This window comes from Crinia signifera, chromosome 8 (assembly GCF_055691185.1).
Source record: "Crinia signifera chromosome 8, ASM5569118v1, whole genome shotgun sequence".
Classification (NCBI taxonomy): Eukaryota; Metazoa; Chordata; class Amphibia; order Anura; family Myobatrachidae; genus Crinia; species Crinia signifera.
Window position 1 is genome coordinate 30335673 of NC_139224.1, and position 22347 is coordinate 30358019.

A 22347-nucleotide genomic window follows, 5' to 3' on the forward strand; every position below is an offset into this window, starting at 1 on the left:
GAGTCGTGCAGGTACAATACTAGCATTAAAAAGAAATACAACGTAAAGAATAAAAAGCAAAACCTAAAGAGGAGGTGCGCCTGCCTAATCTGCAAGAGTCATGAGTACATCGAGAATCTAAACGCTTATATCATGACAGAATCTGTTGGCAAATTCATTAAGGTTTTACTCTCAAATGACTACTTAGCCGTTGGATAGCCAAAACAAGGAACTGTTGCAAAGCCCATATTGTTTGCTGACAGACAGCGAATACACCGCCAGGCGCAGGGAACCGGATTCAAGTACAACAATGAGAACACTAGTAGGAGACCTTGTGTTCTTAGACTTCAGGGGGGAGAACAAAAGGGGGATTAACACAGACAAAGCAACACAGGGTTTTAGGAAGTGGTAAAACGTTATACTAAGAAGGCGGCGGCGGTGTACAAAACTTACAAAGCTATACAATGTAATGTAGGTTAATGCAAACGTCCCCAAGAGATCCTGAGAAGACACGATAGGCATGCGACTTGTAGACTGTGTGTCCTAGGCTCTAGCCGTAGATCCTGAGAACACACACTAGGCATGCGACTTCTAGACCTTGTGTCCTAGGCTCTGGCCGTATTGCTGGAACAGATTTTTTTGATAAAGCAGCTTTGGTCAAAATTACCTCATTTACCATTTATGTAGAAATCACTTCGGATTGGGCCTGATTCAGCAATTGGCCCACAGAAAATTTGCTGCAGGGACCATTGTTACAGCTCTGCGCACGTGTAGGTGCAGGGTGAACACCTTAGGCAACTATCACAGTGATACATACATTTCCCATTATTTGCCTCAGACTCTTTAGTGACCCCGAGTGGTCGTCATAGCAAATACTATCCCATACGTTGAAATGACGTGCAATATATACAGGAGAATATATCGGTGTGTGATGTTTCCGCTCATGGCTAGGTCTGTGAATCATCTACTGTATAGGACCCATGTGTCAGCTGTAAAATAATAATGTCTGTAAATGGCCTGTATATTTTGATTAATGCACATGAACTCACACTTAAGGTTCAATGTACCAAATGGTTATATTTCCCTGTGCTGGGAGACGTCCTGCATGGCTGCTTATGGCAGTGTGACAGGATGGCTCAGAGCTATGACAGAAGTCCTCAGAGAGGTGCCGCGTAACGTCACCTCTCTGCTGATCTCCTATTCCGGTGTGCAACACTGGAATCCTGATGCTCACGTTGCTGATGGAAGCCCAAGGTCAGCAATAGGGTTAGGTACTAAAGGAAGGATAAAGGGGAGGGATGGTCAGGTTGCAGTTAGGCTTTTATATACTTATAATAATTATAACAGGAAAGCATGTGCGGGGGCTAGGGGCGGCAGCGTGATGCTGAGGGGGCCGAGAAACCTTGCATCATCCCTGCAGAGTGCCCCTTGTTAGTGGTAGCAGCAGGGTCAGTGACCAGCTCCTAAAAAGGGGTGTTGCCTCAAATGATGGATTAACAGGGGGTAGCCCCCAATGACTTCACTATTTGAGCCTGCAGATTGCCCCCGGAGATCTTCCAGCACAGTTGGCTCCTTCTCAGTGACGGGAGGCTGTACTGCAGGTTAATGTCACAATGCAGCACCCGGCTCCTTTTACTGCGGAGTCCTCTGTATTTTGGTGTCAACCGCTGACAGGGTGACACCCAGGAGTTGCCTGCCCCCTCCACCCCCTTTTGACATACCACTATCCCTCATTAAGATATTCTGTTCCTCCTTTTATATCGAGTCATATGCAGGTAGAAACTTATTTCCCCTTCCCAGGCAAGTTCTCGAACTTAACTCAGTTTGGTCCGCTCTATGTAGCAGTAAGTCACAGAGCCCGTCAATGAATAAACCACACACACACACACACACACATACACACACCACACCACACCACATCATTACTTTTAGTTCTAAACACATTTTATTGCCCCAAATGGAATTCACCAATTGTGTTAGAATGCTACATAATATACAATGCCTTGTCTGTGGCTGGATTTGGGCAGATAGCACATGCACAATGGTGCCCGGTACCATACCAGATGACATTCCTTTTGCCTTCCTGAATATCACAACACAGCAAGTTGATGGACTCCAATTAGCCTCCCGTGAGATGCTGCAGGAGCAGTGAGATGAGAGGCGCTGCAGGAACAGGTAATGGGCACTGCCCAGGTGCGGCAAGAGCAGGTAATGGGCACTGCCCAGGTGCGGCAGGAGCACAGAGAGAGTAGCAGGCAGATGTAAAAGCTGCAGGTGAGGGTTAGGAGTGCTTTATACTAATCCATCCAGTAGGCCAGCTGGAACTTTGTTCCATTTGTGTGCCTGAGCCTCTACTGCGGCTTCACATTCTTTCACAGCAACAAAGACTGCTCTGGGAATCAGCCGCAACTTCACCAGACCATTCCCATACTACTGGACAAACCCGCATGTCTCATGCTGTTTATGATTGCACACCTCATCCTGCTCCTGGGGGAACCATTGACTATGCTCCTGATGGTGCTCATAAGGCATTTGCACCTGCACTGCATCACTCACTGCAAGGTACCGAGAAGCAATGACTAAGTTATGACCATAGCATTTTGGACTAATTAAAAATGAAGCTATTACTTATCGTCACTTGATACGAAGTGACGAAAATGCAACCTGCTAGACGTCATTGTAGAAATCTGAGATTTCTTCACAGAACGCTCCTTGATAAATATTAATTGCCTGTAATTCATAGAAGCACAAAAGAGCACAGATGTGGGATAAACAAAGAGCATTTTGCATTTATTAAGAACTCTGATGACTGGGAAGTTACCCAACGTACAGTACACATGGCCAACAAGGAGCAGACACCGGCTGGAGCACCATCACCTATCCTTCTGTGGAAGTTCTATTATTTCCCTAAGAACACACTACAGTAAGGAATGTAAGCGTACTGTATTCTATCCGCAATAAAAAGTAGACTATCATTCAGAAGCACAAAGGGCACACAATAACTTCACATTCTCCGGGGGGGACAGATCAACATTAACAGTATCAAGAAATAGTCCTTGGAAACAAAACAAAAACCTCTTGATCGAGATGTAAAATATGAGAATAATTCTAGACATTCAAAAATCACAAACTAGAAATAATTCATGAAAAAGGTACTTAAGGGGAGGTCAGGATGTTCAAAAGAATGAGTCAGAAGCCTGATGAAGGACAAGTCCACGTGCAGAACGAAAATCTATAAAAACACAAAGCCTATTGCATTAGCGCTGGAGAAGCAGCGAAGTCCTTGTTCCTCACTAGAGGTTTTAGCAGTACATGTATAAAAACAACATGTTCTTCTGGTTTGTCCCCTAGATGGGTTCCTACAGAACTGGGTGATCACCACAGTGATTTAAGTGCCTGGAGTCCTATTTGGGTAAAAGTGCTAACTAAAACAAAATGAGTTCATAAGTTGTAAAACAACATTACTAATCAGTATTCATAAGCATACAGACTTAATTCACCTAGTGACCGCACTAGAACATCCTTTAGTCCAGCAGGAAAGTTCTGATTTGAGGGTTCTTCGTCAGTCTTCTATCACTGGCCTGATCAGGCCAGAAAATAGGGAAGGAGGTCCCATTCACCAGTGAGCGCAGTACTGCACGGGTGATTGGAGGTAGGGATGGTCACCGGAAGTCAAGCAACAATAATGGTTTGCCACCATTGATCATAGGTTTGTCAGTAAAAGCAGCCTATCGGCAAAATATTCACGGATTCAGGTATGACCTGGAACCAGACTGGCCCATGGACTGCCATGCTCCCCCGTATAAATGGCTGCTAATCACCAATGGTCATTCCAAAATGAATGAAGAGGAATAAGAGGCAGCTCAGCAAAATGCCCCATGAGTACACAGACATGCCCTTGGGGATGTGGAGTTTCTCCCTGTCCAAGTTCACAGATCATAGATATTAGAATGTGTGCATCATTTATGTACTGAATGCTAATTAAGAACCAAGGCCAATATGATACAGTTTAAAGGGAGTGATGCAACAAAACTTGACAGAGTGGAGAATCAGCCATAGAAACCAATAAGCTTGTGTTTTATAGATTGAAGTGATAAAGTGGGTGGTAAGAACGCAGCAGTGAATCAACTCCTGTCAATTAAAAAAAAACAACCAGTCGAAAGTCTCAACATGAAACAAAAGGACAGGCACAAAAGGATGAAATGGTAAAACGTCCACAGGTTGAAATGACTGACATCACAATTGTCAACAGTTTTTGTAATTTTCTCTTAACAAGTTTTCAATCATTTACAAAACCCCTAGACCAGTGGTAGCCAACCCTAGCCCTCGAGAGCTACCAACAGTTCACATTTTCCAGACAACCTAGCTGCTGCACAGCTGCACTCATTAGTCACTGACATATTTTAAAAGATACACAGATGGAGCTAATTAGCTCACTTGTGATTCTGTAAGGAGACCTGCAAAACATGCACTGTTGGTAGCTCTCGAGGACTAGGGTTGGCTACCCCAGCCCTAGACTATGGTCGTGATTAGTAACCTTGCCCGATATGTGGAGAATGAACGTGGTACCACTAATTAGGGTCACATGTGGATTAAAATGGAAAAGAGCTCCAAAAAAGACAAACAAACGTGTCAACCTTTTCTACTGGTCCACCTTTTCAAATGTCTGCCTTTTAGATGTCGACCTATTGACCTGCTCAACCTTTTGACTGCCCACCAAATTATGGTCAACCCAATGATCCACACCTTGTACTTCTTATTTCTTATATCATGAAAAGTCAGCTTAGCAATGAACCAATCCCCCATTAGTAGACCTGTAAATGCCTCTGTCCTAAACAACTGAAGGAGAAAGATTTACGGGTCACAGGAATAATTTCACCACAGAGATAGACGATCGCAATAGGTAATTGAAGAGTTTCCCTGAAACGATGCGCCGGCATATATTATATCAACCTGAATACATTTCATCAAAACATCCTATGAATGGAAACAAAAAAAAAAAAAAGTTAATTAAATAACAGCATGTTAATTCAATCTCAACATTCAGCAGTTCAAGGCTATTAAATTAATTTACAGAACTGAAAATTAAGTGACTAATGAAAAAAGAAAAATTAAAAATAAAATGCACATAAGATGCTGTATAATAAGGTTATTTGTTTTGCGACTATGGTAATTTTCAGAAGATTTAAATACTTAATACAGTAACAAATAGATAGGTTGTATATGGCGAATTTGATTTCACTAAATAAGCCTGGAGCAATAAACGCTTATTTCTCTGCTGCAGGTGAGTTTTCAAAAAGAGTAAAATTAGGATATTAGAAGTCATTGTTTATATGGATCCGATAGTAGCAGAGGGTAGGAGTAGTCCGATATAGGTCTTTACTTCAATGAATGCGCTCTATTGCGAGAAATACTAAGGTTATCACAGGATTTCCCATTGAAACAAGAGGCCCAATGCAATAATGAGCTGTGATTGGGACAAAGAGGCCATTTTGGCTGTCCGACCACGCACACTGATGCTGGGTATACGGTGGAGCAATTTCCGCAGCCGCTGATATAACTAACTATATCAATGGCACAGGTGCCGATTCTGTGGGTGCTGTGGGGGCATTTGTATTTGGCACTGTGGGGGCATTTATGTATTTGGCACTGTTCCCATAATTTGAATATTGGAGACTGTGCTGCATAATATAAATCAGTATTATTTTGTGGCCCCGCCCCTTTACCATGAAGCCACTCCCCTATATGTTTGGCTTGAGCACCCACCAGCAAAAACATAAAAATCGGCACCTATGATCGACGGTACCGTGAAAGAACGATATAGTGCATACACACTGACTTATCGTCCATATCGTTAATATATCGCCCAGCGTCTACCCAGCTTAAGTATTTAAATTAATATCGACCACTACTGCAATGTAATCAATACAGCGAGTGACCAGAATGCAGCACCACAGCAAATGGTCCTGCACAGGCCCTCTCTCCAACATACTGTACTCCAGTAGCGCTACCGTTTCAATATAGGCTTTACTGGAAAGCCCTGAAAAACAAATAAACATATCGAAAAGGTTTTGATAACTGTAAATCACATTTCCCATATTGGATTTTAATGCAAAACTGATTAAAATCAGAATACTTTTAGGTTTTAATCCCACGATACACCATATGTTCCCAAGATTTTAAGCAGAAAGATACAGAACAGCCTGTAACCAATTAGAGCACTTTATAATCACAGCCGCAAAGAATGTCTTTCAGAAGAGAAGTGTGCTGATTAAGAATCCTAAGGGCCCTGGGCAAGTCATTGCTTTGGGTCCTTATCACATATCCAAAAATAGCCCAAAAATGGTTTTCAAGAGGACACGTGATGCAGCCGCTTGTGTATGGAAGACAGGGATAGAGGGGAAGAAGTTAGCAGGGGAAAAAAAAAAAGTTTGCAGTGGGCGGAGCCTGGACCACAGCAGCACAGAGTACATCAAGAGACATGTGACAGATGAGTGAGGACAGGGCTGCTTGTGACCGGGGCAGCGGCATGATAGGAAGAGGGGAATGGCGGCAGAAGGAAGCTTTAGGCTAATACAGTGAAAAGAGTGGGATCTCCAACAACAGACTATTGTCAAGTTCTGACTCTTGTCCCCGCCAATTAAAGAAGTGCACAGAGTTTATAAGCAGAATTACATTTACAGAATGTACAGTGTCTGAACTCAGATTTCATTAATTCTTATTTTTCAGGTGAGTGCGAAGCTAATTTGTCAAAACAAATGTAAAAATTTCTAAGCAAACATTTTTGTTCATAAAAATTACCCAAAATGTTCTTTAAAAAAAAAAAAAAAATATTATTATATTTCCTATATACGGTAAGTATATGGGAAATATAATCTTTTTTTACACAACATTTTCTATTTGAATTTATATAACAAATGTGAGCGACGCTGGCATTTTTAGCGGATATTTTGAACATCTCTCTCAGATGTTGGCAATCAAAGGGTTAAAAAGAAAAATCACAAAAAAAACCTTTTACATTCAAAAAAATAAAGTATACATTAGAACAGGGGCTGGCACTACACATCCCAGCATTGCTTGCTACAGGTTTAATATGCACCAGCAGGAAAACCGTGACAATGTATGCTGGGTTGTGTAGTTTTAAAAGCAGCTACCAGAGGTGACTTACCCCTGCAATGTAATGTGTTTTAACATGTGAAATAGGATGAGCATTGGTCAGTGATTTGAATTACAGGAGCCAGTAAGAATAGAAGGTCGTAGTTCATTAGAAAACAAAACAATATAATATGGCATCCCCTTTAATGCTATAGGTCTCAGTTAGTACATAAATCCTTCTATCAATAATGCAGACAGAACCATAAGAGCAGCCCGCCAATAAAATCTGTAGCCAGAGTCTTCAGAGCCTCAGTCCAGCCCATACAAAAACCCATGTAAATCGTACGCAGTAAATGCTTAAGACAAAAGTGAGCGTGACGTCTGGGAGCGCAGAGACCCTTCACACTTAAGGGCTTATGAAAGGTGGAGCGATGAAGATGAAAAGTCGGATTTTGGAGCCTCAGGACATCTTTGGTTGAGAATAGCAGGGAGGAAATGTAATTGCGCAGCAGAGCTGGAAGTGAATGGCTGGAGTCTGGAGGCCGAGCTGAGCTAGACGATACAATCACTGATAATTACATCACCGTTATGACATAACCTGAAGTCTCAATCATGAGCAACACTATATAAATCTACACAGCTTTCAACAAATAAAAAAAAAAAAACACTGCGCTAGGCTGCAGCGGAGGAAATCTTTTTGAATGCATGAATGAATGAATGAATGAATATCATGCACTAATATGTACACCCCAATTACCAGCACCCCAGTGCCATGGGTATACAGATATAGAATATGTATGAGGTCTTGCTGATGTAGGATGCCCACAAAATATTTCAGGGGGGGGGGGGGTTTAAATTGTGTTTAAGGCAGATCTACTGAATGAATGCCTGAAGGAGCAATTCAATTGATCCGGATCCACCATTAAGAATTGTTTTTGTTTTGCCCACATAGACAATCTAGCGCCATATAACGGGCAACCTACTGATTAGAGCTAACATTGTCCTCTGTTGACTGCCAGCGCCGGATGTCTTTTACCCAACACTTTGTCACATGTAATTCAATTAGGTGCTGGAAGGCTTCACCTTTAAAATTCGCCTGACGCTGCTGTGGCGGGGTGATCTTGTTCAGAAGTGCTCACTGTCCCATAGGTAGCAAATCTGCCATTCTGCCGGGTGATTGTGGCTGCCAGTGTTGAAACACTGCAGTAACAGCTGGTTCACACCAATCAAATGTAATTGAATTCCTCCCTTAGGAACAGACTGCAGTGATTAATTTCTTGTGACACTTGTAGATCTGTGTGCGACTGAGTCTGTATACTGTACTAATGGAACTTGGGGGTGAATGAAGGCGGTGGCATCATTGCACCCTTACATATCCAGACTGACTTGCACCCAGATATAGAAGTATCACATAGCAAATTAATCAGCATCAGTCTCCTTGTTCATCTTAGTCCCGTCTTACTGAGACTAAAAACACATTTTCGGGTGAAAAAGTTACAAGAGTGTTGTCCGTATTGGACCTGGCGCACCAAGGGGGGCTGTTAGGCTGGACTGTAGTAATAGTGTTTGAGGGCACAGCGGTAGGCACTTTCTAGACCACAAAAAAACGTTAAAAGAAAAACAAAAAACATATTTCCCTAGCCTGGAACTACTATGTATTAGCGCTAAACACGTTCCTGCGATCTAGCATGTGCACACACTGCCGTCTCGAGACTCTCGAATTAGAAGCCGTGATGCACAGTTGGAATGAGAAGCCTTTGTGTGAACAGAGACCTCCAGTGTCTGACAGATGGACAAATATTCCGTCTATTAGCTTTATTTAGGTCTCTACGGCAAGTCCGTCACATAGTACGCAGCAGCCGCACAGGCAAACGATGCAGCCGTACTGAATTATGAATGGGGTATGAGAACAACGCCACAGGCCGTGTGTTACACTTGTGGTTTGTATTCTGCACACTGCCCCCAACCACAGATATTCCAAAGTCACACACACACAAAAAGATGTTCCAGCCCAGCAAATCTGCAAATCTTTAAGCAGCACTGTATTAAATTAGTCGCTAGTGAGCCAAATCATATTGATCCGATTTCGTACACACAGCCTCCAGAGTTTAATTCATAATTTAATCTCATGAATAGATCTAGTGAAGCAGAAAAAAAACAAAATGCTAAATGATTGTATTATGCACATCGCAGTGTGTAGTGTTCATGGAAGGACAGCCAGCTAAACAACAACAGGATTTATCACGCACGAGCCGTCCGGCTGAGGCCGCGGGTGCATTACCAGTGCCCTGTCTTTCCCGTTTCCTGCCTTTTCTGTGGATTTTTTCTTGTACCGCTTTTAAATTAAATTCTCTTAGCGTTATCATTTCTCAGTGACATGAAGCAGAGTGCATCGGGACATCCACTCGCTGCTGACGAGGAGGAGACACAAACCGTTATTTACCGGATTCTGATAACTGCAAATGGAACAAGTGACACAGACAATATTTACGGGAAGGGGAAAAGTTGTACAGACATTTTTACTCCGTGTTAACAAATCATCAATGGAAACATCCAATACTAGGGGTGTGGATCATTTGGTGGACAGTGTCTAGGTTAATAGTGAAAAGGGCAAGACACAGGACAAAGGTTTTTCCTGTTTTTATGGTGTTACATTCTCCCTCTATGCTTACTGGGATGGTAAAGTATGGAAAAAATAAAAAATCATGTCAACCTTTTTTTCATGGCAGCCTTTATAATAGAATAGAATCAACTCTATTGGCCATGTGTGCTTGCGCACACTAAGAATATTTTGTGGATTTTAGTGCAGCATCAAGCAGGGATGAAAGAGGGGGGGATGACATTACATACGTTAAATTGGGACATTACATGCGGTGGGGAACATGCCCGCCTAGCTGCGCGGCGCCTAGGCAGCCATCAGCGGCGCCACTGGTAGTTGCAGCAGCTAGGTGGGTAACAATATAAGCAGGGACAGTACAGTTTTCACATGGGGACACATACACGCCGAGCTGCACAGCGCCTAGGTCGAACCTTTGACCATGTAGACCTAATGCATCTCAAACTTGTCACATGTCAACTTTACCTGTGTCAACAGTTTACCTGTCAACCTAATAACCACATACCCAATACTAGAGACACTAGTTTTCCATGTTAACCTCACAGAAACATGTCGTACACACACACACACACACACACACACACATAGATGAAGCGCAGCGGAACCGGTGCAAAGAAGAGTTGAAGCTGGCCACATCGGAACCCCTTCAAGCTCATACCCCTTTTACACCAAAACTGCCTGGGGTTTTGGACCCGGAAGCGACCCGGCATTATGCCGGTGAAGTCAGGCCCTGAGCCTATCTAGCCTGCCTATAGCGGCTGGCACGCCAACTCGCCACAGTGCAACTAGTCATGCCGCAGCACTATAAGCCGCTCAACTTGGCATTTGGCGCATGGTGCTATCGGATGAGTGCAAATACCAGTGATCATCCACCAGATGTCGCTGTTTAAAATCACCACGGCGCATGCGTCAGATGACTAATGCAAAGCTATAGCGAAAGAATCCGGATTGCGTGAAGTGATCATTGAAATGCACTGCAGAACATGAACTACTTTGCTACTATATTACTGTACTGTTCAGTAAGTTAGACGCACTTTTTTTTACAAAAATACAATTGCATGGACATGTGTCTCCACTATTTTATAACTGGCTATGGGCACAAGTGAGCGTATATTGTATACGTGCATGTGAGACACTTGTGCGTCCCATTCCTAGCAAATGACGCCCAGAGTCGGGAAGAATGTGGCATGAAAGATAACTTACAGTATGAAGCTACAGTACCTGTAGCATCGTATAGGTTCCACAGATGCACGCTACAGCAAGAAGGTCAGTAAAAGCAGGCCAGAATCGAGGACAGAGGGGGTTAACAAAATGGCTACCAGGTGTCAGCCAGGGCTTCAAGGTAGAAAAAAGCACAGATACCTGGGTATCTGTTTTAGGGCACCTGTATGAGTGGTTAGGCCTGCAGCAATCAAAAACAGGGATTGTCAGTCCCTATAAAACAAAAGAAAAAGTGGGGGGAGATTGCGCAAAATTGAGGACAGAACAAGGTTTTGTAAAAATGTAACAATAACAATTTATTTCTACATGTAGCACTCTAAAAAGGTGCAATTGCATCGGGGGGATTAAAATGGAAATAACGGGAAATTGAAAAAGCTGAGTCCAGTAATGGATAGTATCACCTTATTCTCTGGCAAGTGGAAGGTGGGAGATGGGGACGGTGGAATTGTCCTCCAGACACTGGGACGGGAATCCCTTTGCAGAGTTTCCTCCAAATCGGAATGGAGATGGTAATTATCCTTGATTTGGATTCTCTGTAATATTGAGGTTCCACTTGTAACCATGTAACGGTACCTTAGATAGGTGGCGTTCCTTCAAGGTAGCCTATATCTATGGAAGTAGCAGTAGTGTAAGGGCACAGCTGTCCGTGTGTCGCTACGCTATTTCAAGTGGTATGACGCACGCATGTCCCATTCTCGGTGAATGGTACGACTCGATCTGTAAAGTATATCAATCTGCTGTGGATTAGTGGAGCATTATCCACCCAGCGGTGGCGATGTGTATTGCATGCATCAATGCACCTCGGCGCGCTACTAAAAAGGGGAATTCAATGGTTAGGAGAGCCGGCAGCCAGCAGATGGCGCCCAACAGGTGTGATCGTTTGAGCATTCAAGCAGGACTTCTTACGTCACGCTCATTAGTTTGGTCGAGTTTATCGGCTATGTGCAGCTCAATCTGACCATAATTAGCGTGATCAGCATCATCAATTGAATGAAGCCCCTCCTAAAGAACGGATCAGGTAATCCTCAAAATACTGGATAAGCAACAAAATGGCTGCCTGCACATTGCAAATTCTACTTTGTACAGAATGAAATACAGGACGCATTCATCTATTTCCCATCATTCTCCCCACTGACTCCAACCAATATCAGACAAAAAAAAATTACAATATTGTACAGGGTTGGGAATACCGCAGGAATAAGATTTTTTAGAAAATTGTCTGGGAATGTAATAGTAAAATTGATTAACAGAAAACTAGAATTATTCCCGCAAATATTGGGCAGAGATGTAATAATTGCTCTAGAAACCCTCTGGGAAATTAACAGAGAAATTGAAATAAGGTTTCCTGGTAGAAAATAGCACAAATGGCACTTGGAAGTATATTGTTCATTTCTGCAAGTGGGTTAATTTGTCTTCGATACACAATGGGCCATGGGCCACAAATTCATTTTTATTTATAAATATTTAGATAGAACAATGTACAAAATTAACACAATATTTACAACAAAATCAAATTTGGTTCCGGATCATTGGCGGCAAGAGTCATGAAAAAACATTAATACAATATTTGGTGGAGGTTTGAGATTTAATTTAATACCACTTGAGAGAACGTGTATACAAAAAAAAAAAAGGAAAGTATTTTAACTGTAGTAATTTAATGAATACAACGGCATAAAATCATTTACACACTGTAAAGAACAAACTTTATAAACAACAAGAAAACCTCAAAACATTTATTTGGGATAGCTTTATATAAGATACGGATTTGTTTATTTTTGACATCTGACTGACTTTGGCTGTAGCACCACATTTTCTTGGGCCAGATTCAGTTTATATTCACTGCCTACCAAGCAGGTAAGCTTTGACCCGCCTAACCCTACCCCCCTCCCCCATGACCGAATCACCGCACTAGCATGCGAGCAGATGTGTACGCTTACACGTTCACCCGCATGCGTTTGCTCTGAGATAATTTGATAGTAGCTCACCGTTGAATGATTTCTCCATCCTTTGCTGAAAAAGTGGCAAAATTAGTAAATACATAGCATAGTAAACGCACCATAGCAGGGTAGGTGTAGGAGAACAAATCTACATCATATAGGGGGAGAATTATCAAAGTTTGGAGAGAGATCAAAGTACCATCCAAACTTCTGTCATTTTTCAAAACAGTCCGTACAATGACAGTGTATTGGTCAGTACTTTACCTCTGTTTTATCACTCTCTAATCTTTGATCAATCTTCCCCAGATTCATTACAAAGAACTCTCATCTAGAAGGAGTCTTCGTCAAGTTCACAAGTAGCCACTACATGAATTCCAATAGGGGTGCACCAATACCACTTTCCACGACTAGTAAATCGCGGGGTTTTGCACTTGAACGTGCACCAACCCGGGATTATGTCAGTTCAAAATGGTGACCAGGTAAAAATCCCGGGTCTAGTGACGCAAGATTCTTAACAAGTAAGCAAGCAGGGTTTTTAGCAGGTTAAACCAGGGTAACGAGCTGTGGAAACTAATCTTACCTTGGTGTTTGGACCCGGGATGGGGAGGCTGCCATTAAAGCAGGCACCTCCCGCTGACAAACCCCCACTGCTGCCATGCTTTCAGGGCAGTGAAACCAGGGAGCAAGTAAGGGATCCTCCAAAATCCCAGGTGTGTGACCCTGGATTTGCGCGGGAAACCGGTACTCAAATAACATCTGTAGAAGACACTAGACTATTCAATGATTATCTGTAATGCAACCCTTAACTAAGAGTTCCATAGATTGTAAGCATGCGAGAAGGACCCTCCTACCTTTTGGACTGTCTGTAACTTCCAATTGTAAACTGCAACGGAATTTGCTGCGCCGTATAAGAAACCGTTAATAAAATAAAAGGCCACGCTGTAATCTACATAGTGCACAGCCGGTTCCTGGATAGCCTCATTGGACTTGGGATAACACAGTCCCCGCAACATATCGGACATGTGTAATGAAATGATCTGTGATGATCCTTTACTAGAGGTCATTCAGATACCTTTTCGGTGTGAACGCACCCCCTGCCCAAACAAAAGGCCCGGCTGATATAAATAGTTTTTTTTTTTCATAAAACAAAAACGCTGGGCAAAGTGTTTCATTATTCAGAGAACAATGATCTGCTGTGAAAACTGGCAGTCCTGCAGGGAAGGTGTACAATGCACGCGCCCAGCGGAATACACTGTCAGCACAATGAAATGCAGATGAATAGAGAGACCATCGGAAATATGCATGCAGTTAAGTCTTAAAGGTTAATTTGGAGGGGGGGGGGGGGGCAATCTAATTAATCACAACATGGAAATGGTTACAAAAGTCTAACAAAAAAGTTGAGAAAACTAGACATTTACTTTGGCAACAAAGTACTGCGCCTATGGGTCATACTAGAGGGCGGCCATGTTGCAAGCTCTAACCATATAGATAAATATTTTTTTTGTTAGTTTTACTATACATAAAAAAAGAAAAAGAAAAAGTCATTGTGAAAAATAAAAACTGGACCATTTATTTAAACCTATTTTTCTGGACATAAAAAATAACTCTGCAAGCCATCCAGTGCAGGGGCCGCACAACCGCTTGTTGCTGAAGGGACAAAAACTTTCTATCAGGGCTTTCGCACACAGGCAAATTCCAGAGTGAGCATATTGATGGGATTACTATGCAATGTTGTACATATGTGGTGAAATAGTAATATATGGTTCCTTATATAGGGCAGCATAAACCGTTGTACTTTAAAAAGAAACTGTAGTGATATAACAAACTGGGTAGTAACAAACCGACAGTAGTAGGAATGCCCTGCGGGATTCATTTGATTTCAGATGATCTTACACAAAATGATAGGCCATGCACTAGGGATGGCCACCGACCATCGATGATTCAGAATCATCGATTGTTTATGGCAGACGTAGAATAGTTTTGCCATCGATGGAGGAGAACCAGATTGTTTATGCTTTGGCATTGATGGAGGGAAACAAATAGTTTTTTTTTCTTAGCCAAGGGGCTGGGTCATAGAGCATAGCTTCTACCCAAACACCTGTAAAGCCCCGCCCCCAGGTTCTGATTGGCCAAGTCATATAGAAGGGACGGCCATTGATAGTTAAAACCATCAATGGTACACATCATGGTATGCTACCATCGATGGTCGTTTGCATGATCGATGGCAATAGCATCAAATGGCCATCCCAAGCATGCACAAGTGCATGCTGGTAATGGAAAATTTGCATTGCTCTGCGCTGCTTGGCTGAGAATCTTTGATGGTTAAGAATGTAAGGATTTTACACAGTGCATTTTTGCTAGCTTGCATGCTGAGCGATGTAGGCTAGGGAAATTGCCCTTGTGCTTTCCAGTGTCTAGATCACCCACACACATGTAGCGATGTGTTCACTGGAGATCTGACTAAAGCTTGACTACATGTAGACAAGATCTAATCGGGCGATGGCGCCGCGTGTGGGGGTGGGCTGATCTCCTGGAGATTGTACAAGTGTGCACCCAGCTAGTCAACCACACAACAAAAGGAAAACAGAACACTGTCATTAGTCGTATCTTCATGTTTTTATTAAACCGCTATCTAACGGAATTTTTTATTTTTTTTTAAAAATTACAGATTCCAGACATTGTCTAATTGTTAACATTAAATTTTCCTTTTGGCAGGGAAGGTGATTAACAACGGATCAAATGACAATTAGTCAGAAGGGGCTTCTTCCAATAAGTCTTCAAGTCCACTAAATTAATTTTTTAAAGAACTGTCCCTGAAACTCAAACACGGTTATTGCAAGACACCGGTGCTGTGAGGGCCAGACATGAAAAGTGATCATTAGAAATGCATTACAAGTTACATTTACTAAATGCCACAAGGCAAGAAAGTTACTATGCGGTGTCCTTGGGACAAGAGTAGAACAATTAGAAGAAGCATTAAACTGAAAGAGCCTACTATAGAAATGTTAGGGTTATATTGATGGAAAATAACAGAGCTATACCTTGGTCAGAAATGTATTTTATTATTTTTGTGGGAATTATTTCATTTCCATTACAGACCTTGGTTTACATTTTGTGGGTTGCAGAGATATTAATGGTGAGGACGCCAATGGGTTCGACAAACTAATGTCATCATTGATATGCGAGATACAACATGGGCAGCATGGACTGTGTATTGGTAAGCATTACAGCCTCACAGCGCTGAGGTCAGCCTGGCACTAACTGTGTGGAGTCTGTATGTTCTCCCCGTGTTTACATGGGTTTCCTCTGGGTACTCATGTTTCCTCCCACAATCCAAAAATATACTGGTAGGTTATTTGGCTTACAACAACAATGAACCCTAGAATGAATGTGTGTGCGCATGTACAAGTGGTAGGGAATATCGATTTGAAGCTTTCCTGGGGCAAAAATACAGGGTTCAAATGTGCCTGTGAAGCATCCCCTCTAAGGCAGGCCTGGCTAAATGGGTGGGGGGAGCAATTCCAGCTCTTGTGGAACTACAGGTGCCAGCAAGCCCTGCCAGATTTTTTTTTATGGAATGTTAAGTCTGGGGCAGAGCATGCTGGGAAGTGTAGTTGAACAACAGGTGGAGACAAAGTTGGCCAGGCCAGTGTCCAGTCATTATGTCAACAATGTCTGCGGGGGGACGTGTTACACTGAGCTAGTGACGGACACCAACATTAAAAAAAAAAAAAAAACTCATGTCAACTAATAGCGATTGACCTTTCATTGTTGACCTGGACATGGTCAACCTAATAATCCATAACCAGCCAGGCCTGCCCTGAAGCCTCAATATCAATGTCTCTCAGTGGGTTAAGGAATGCTAGCCGATATGCAGGAGACTGGAGAACAATGTAGGGCAGGGGTGTCAAACACAAGGGCCGCGGGCCAAATCCGGCCCGCCAGACCTCTTCATGTGGCCCGCGCAGCCGCCGCCAGCCTTCACCTTTTATTTATTTTTTTAAACAAGAAAGCCGCCTCTTCAGCGCATGCGTGTCAGCCTACAAGCCAGAGAACGTCTGCCCTCTAGCGCAGTGCCGCCGGTCGTCAACCCCTCCTCCGCTCCCACCTGCTGTATAGGAGCCAGAGAGAGGAAAGAGCAGGTCCGTCGTGGTGAATGGTGCTGCTGCTGCTGCTGTGTGCTCCAGGTCACTTACTGCTGAGTGTGCACTGCACAGTGACCGGGAGCACGCTGCCCCCCACTCCTGGATAGATAGTGCGAGGAGCGCTACTCACAGGAGGGAGGGGGAAATGCGCCTGTGTGAGAGCGCAGCTGTGTCCTTGGTGGTGGAGCAGCTCAGACTGGAGTGGACGCATCAGAGCGGGTAAGTGTTAAACTCTCTGCCTATGTGTGTGTGTGTGTGCACTGGCACATTGCAGCCCATCATTAATTGCTGTGGCCCATGATAATAAGCAGGACATATGCCCTAAGACTGAGTGCTGCCCCCCTGTGCAGGCAGCGTGTGCCCTAATGCACTGCAGTTCACAGCAATAGCAGGAGGGAAATGCTACTGCTGAGTATACAATAATTGAATGCAGTGACAATCATTTATGATAATAAAGAGTGGACACAGTCCTACAGACACAACCGGCCCTTTGAGGGTGACCAAACTGCTGATGCGGCCCCCGATGAATTTGAGTTTGACACCCCTGATGTAGGGGGATTTCCTGATGTGCCTTCACTCAATAGAAAAAGGATGCATTCGGAAATAAACCAATAGAAGAACAATATTAATAGCACCAGCGGGTAACATGGAAACAATAGATTTTTATTGCAGACAGATTTACTTGTTGCAAAAGCATTGTTTGCAGACATTTAATGCTGGAGGTACTAGGTCCCTTTAATGCTCCAACATGTGACTCCAAACTGTACTTTATTTGCTGGAAACGCTGGCTCTGCTTTAACATAACAAAAGAAGACAGCCCCGGGTCACCCGCACATATGGTGCTACATCTGCGGAGCGCGGCCTCTCTTCCGCTAAGGATACATTAAATAATAATAATAGCAATAGCCAAAGGGAATATGCTCCACTTACATTTAGCTCAAATACAAACAACTACATATAAATGGTTTCATTAGGATTTCCGCCAGTGTGTAAATAATAACGGACAATGGTGCGTAATCCGACCGCTTTCCCACTGCACAGATAACCCTGTGATTGCAGGCCCACAGCAGATAGCTGCACCCACACATATTTCAAAGTAAGACCGCTTCAATAATCCATATAGATACATGTAGAAACATCCAGCTAGACACACAATGCTCTATCCTGTTGTACATATGCATATATATTTATATATGGCTAACTATGCCTCACCTCTATGAAGTAAAGTACCGCCACTCTAAAACCGGTCACAGCTCAAAGTACATTGTAGAAGCCGTCATATTGGCGGGCTTTTAACTAAAACATAATAAACTTAAACAAATGACCACTAAATACCGAACTTAAAACATCTTATACCACTTTTACACCATAATACAGGGTAGGACCCGGGAAATCGAACACAGGGAATTGCCAGGGCATGCCCTGCCTCAGACCCCATTTACACTGCAATTCAATCTGGGTTATTCCCGGGTAAGGCCCTTTCACACTGAAAACGGATCAGCCCTGTCTTTCCTTGCTGGTGTCATTAAAAGTGGACCTTTGGGCTGTTTGAGATGAGGTCACAAGAAAGGGAAAAGGGAGGGGGTGGGTTCTGCTCCCAGCATTGCAGCAAAGATGGCAGACGGAGTAGCTGTGTTGCAGTTTGTGCTGTACTTTTCAGCAATTGAGAGTTTGAAGCAGCTTCTCATCCTGTGCTACTTGCTTCACACATGGAGGAGGAGAGCACAATTCTTGGCTGAGAGGTCTAGATCTCGATAGATAGATCTAGATAGAGGTCTAGAGCGTGGTAACGCTGCTGCTGCACTGCTACATGCGCCCTGTGCGGGTCTCCAGCAGATGACATCATCTGCCAGAGCCGCAGAAGCACCAATCAGCTCTTCGCGCCCCTCTACCCACCAAATAACCCGGATAATGACCATTTACACCACCCTGAGCCCCGGATAAGCCCCGTGTCCGACCCTGAACATTTACCGGGTCAGATTCCCGGGGAACAGTACCCGTGTTATTTTTTTTCAGCCCATTTACACCATGCCCTGCCCCAGACTGGAGCGGCAATATCCCGGGTCCAACCTCTGGTGTAAAAGGGGTATTATATTATGCCAACATGGCAATTCTGCTCTAGCACAGACCAAAACCTGAGGCCACTCCCTCCCAAATGTGACCCCGCCCCTTATGGCAAACAGTCAGTCACTATAGGGGGAGGTATATCAAGCCATGGAGAGAGAAAGCGGCCATTTCAAATTCTGCACCAGATAAAAACGACAGATAAGAGTTAAATGGTTAATTTGAGCACCTTTCCACTTCCCCGATGTTGAGCTATGACGGCAAGCAGTGCCGATAGCTCACAGTACCCCCCCATTCACTCGCAGTTTCCAACTCACTGGTTCTTTTCAGCGAAGTGGAAACAGCAAATGCGGCCATCAAAATGCCACAAAATGCAGCGGACTCGCTGCATTCGCTGTGAACCTCGCCGTTTAAGGGAATCCTTGCTGTCCTCTGACCTTATATAAACATGTAATACTCTCAGCAGCTCGCCCGATAAGACTCCTATATCGTTTGGTGAACCATTTGATGTGTCACACAAGGGACAAGCGCACTCCGCTCCTGGTTGCACAAATGAATCCTTTTGCCATGTTTTTTTTTTTTTTTTTACAGCAATAAAATAAACTACACATACAGAACACCAATCGCTTTGTTTATATCACAGCATGGACTGTCACTCTCTTCTTAGGCTGTCTCCCCTAGAGCTACAAGCCTTCTATACAGAAACCTCCTGCATCAAGGGCGTTTGTTGGCTCTGATTAGATGTCCCTCCAAGGTAGAGGCTTCAAGCTGTAAAATATTGACAGAAACGACCTTTATGTGCGTGTTAATTCCCACTCCATGATCGCTTCATTGGCGTCTTGAATAAGTGCAACTACAGAATCAAGCACAGGTGCCTTTAGTAGTCGATCTCATTTGATATTCCATTAAAAAGGAAAACATATCATAGATCAGAGTATACCATGACTGATTCTATGAGAAATGTCAAAACGCATTTGGAACAGTAGCGTTACAAAGCAGGACTACGATCGGTTATCGGATCATGAAGGTCAATAGGGATTCCATTGACAAAAAACTACAAGGGGGGATAGGCAATGAGGTCCACGCATCGGAGGTCCAGAACTTAGTCTGAAAATTGTTGTATTTTTAAAGCGTACCAAGCCCAATCTGGGTTTGCCTTGTGAACGATTGCCACCTTAAATATACAGCCATTCAGAACCCATTATTTTTACCCCATAGTATCAACATTCACTATTCACTAAAATAAGATAACCACATTCAGCGTTTCCTGTTAGAGAACCCCCGGCATTCTAGTGGTTATCTAGGTCTACAGTTAAAAGAGCAACTACTATTGGTCAGCATGAAAAAAAAGTTGTAATTTTTCATGTTGTTTTCTGTCCGTCAACATAGGCTGCCATGGACACCACCGTATAAGTGTACTGCGTACCCTTATATGGCTTACTGTGCTCGCCATGCTTCGGGCATTGTGCCTTACTGCGCTTGGCACACTATTAGAATCTAACTCTATGCCAACGTGGAGGGTAAAATATGACCAATTTTTTTTTTTTTTTACAAAAAAATCATGAAAAACTCATGTCTACCTTTTGACAGTCGACCTAGACCAGGGGTGGGGAACCTCCAGCCCGCGGGCCGTAGCCGGTCTCAGTGGCTCGCCAACCCATCCAGCAGCTCTGCCGGGAGTCAAGCACAGAGGAGTTCTCGCGAGAAGTCGGTAGTTCTTGCAAGATTCCTCTTAATGTGCAGCAGCCGGAGACAGTCCCATTCAGCGGCAGCTGCCGGACTGTGGCACGGCTGCTGTAGCAGGACAATTAGTATGGCCCCGAAGGATTTTTTTTAACCATGGAAATGGCCTGGTCATAAAAAAAGGTTCCCCACCCCTGACCTAGACAATGTGGATCTACTGACTGGATACGCACATCTGCCACTACTCAAATGAATGTCTCATGCACTATGTAAGAAGATATGACTGTCCCAACTCGCTCATTACCCTTTCATATAGACAGAAGCTTCCTTAAATAATAATTAAAAAAACACCAGAAGGACAAACGAAACTGTCAAGAGTCAGATAGACATTACGCAATTAGTATGAAAATCCCAAGCACCATTATGGTTTGAAATGGAGGAGTGCACAGATATATAAAAATACATATAGATTACATATTTTATGACTCATTGTCAAATAAAAAAATTAAGCTACTTTCAAGTTCTGCTTCCAGCTCCGCACAGTGCAATTATTCTGCATGGAGGCGTCAAAATCCCTTTGTAATAAAGAAGCCATCACAGACAGATAGCTGTCATCACACGCTTGTTTAAAACTTTCTTTTTAAAGAACAGCAGTTTCAAAGTGCAAATTCATTATTATAAATGCCTTTCAGATCTGTTTGACCAGAATTTAGCAAACAGACTTGGTCGCCGACTAGTAGAACCTGCTCTTCATCCCCTTAGAAGGCCTACTACACCCTTGTGCATAACACATAATTGACAAGGAATGTGGCCCCTCTAAACTCTGGGCCCCACAGCAGCAGCACTCCCAGCGCCTATGGTAGCTACACCCTTGGTTGAGGGACAGGTCATGCTCCACCTAAAGAGCACACAGCGACACCCCTACAGTAATCAGAGGAATAACAAATTCATGCCTTCTACACGTTCCACTGTACTCCTGCCTTTGTCAGTTAAATAGGTCAAGGATTTCATCTGCTGTCAGCAATGCATGTTTCTAATAAAACTATGAATTGGATGTTTTTAATATAAAAGACTCAAAAGGAACATTGTCGTCACTAGCGGAAAGTAAGGACCAGATACTCCCACCTAATAACACATTACTAAGAAATCACAATAAAAGGTTAATTACTTCATTGGATACCTAGAAAAGGCGATGAGACTTTACCATTCATATCGCAAATGGATATTTTAAATTTATATCGTATGGTCAGATATTTGTTAGTGAAACGCTTAAAATAGTTCAATTTGAATGGAATTCTTTTTTTTTTTTGGAGCAGTTGAATGCTAATAAGTTGTATCATAGGGTGGAACAAGGGGAATCCTTTGTCATCTATAAACGGAAAGATTGTATTTACGTCTTCTTCCGTCACTTATAATGTGAAGTCTCTAATCCCTATTATATAGTAGGTGTGAAAAAGTCTAGCAACCGCCGTTTCTATACAGGGAGGGTCTATGGTCAGCAGTTTATCTTCTAGTGGCTATATTAGACCACCTCAAAGTACCATATATACTAGAGTATAAGCCTACTTTTTCAGAACATTTTTTATGCTGAAAAGGCCCCCCCTCG

General features: G+C 43.1%; 1 protein-coding gene across 3 annotated transcripts in view; it reads right to left on the reverse strand.

Annotated features, from left to right (window-relative positions):
- PTPRG (protein tyrosine phosphatase receptor type G) overlaps positions 1 to 22347 on the reverse strand; it is a 407379-nt gene that overhangs the window by 221427 nt on the left and 163605 nt on the right. The window lies entirely within an intron of this gene.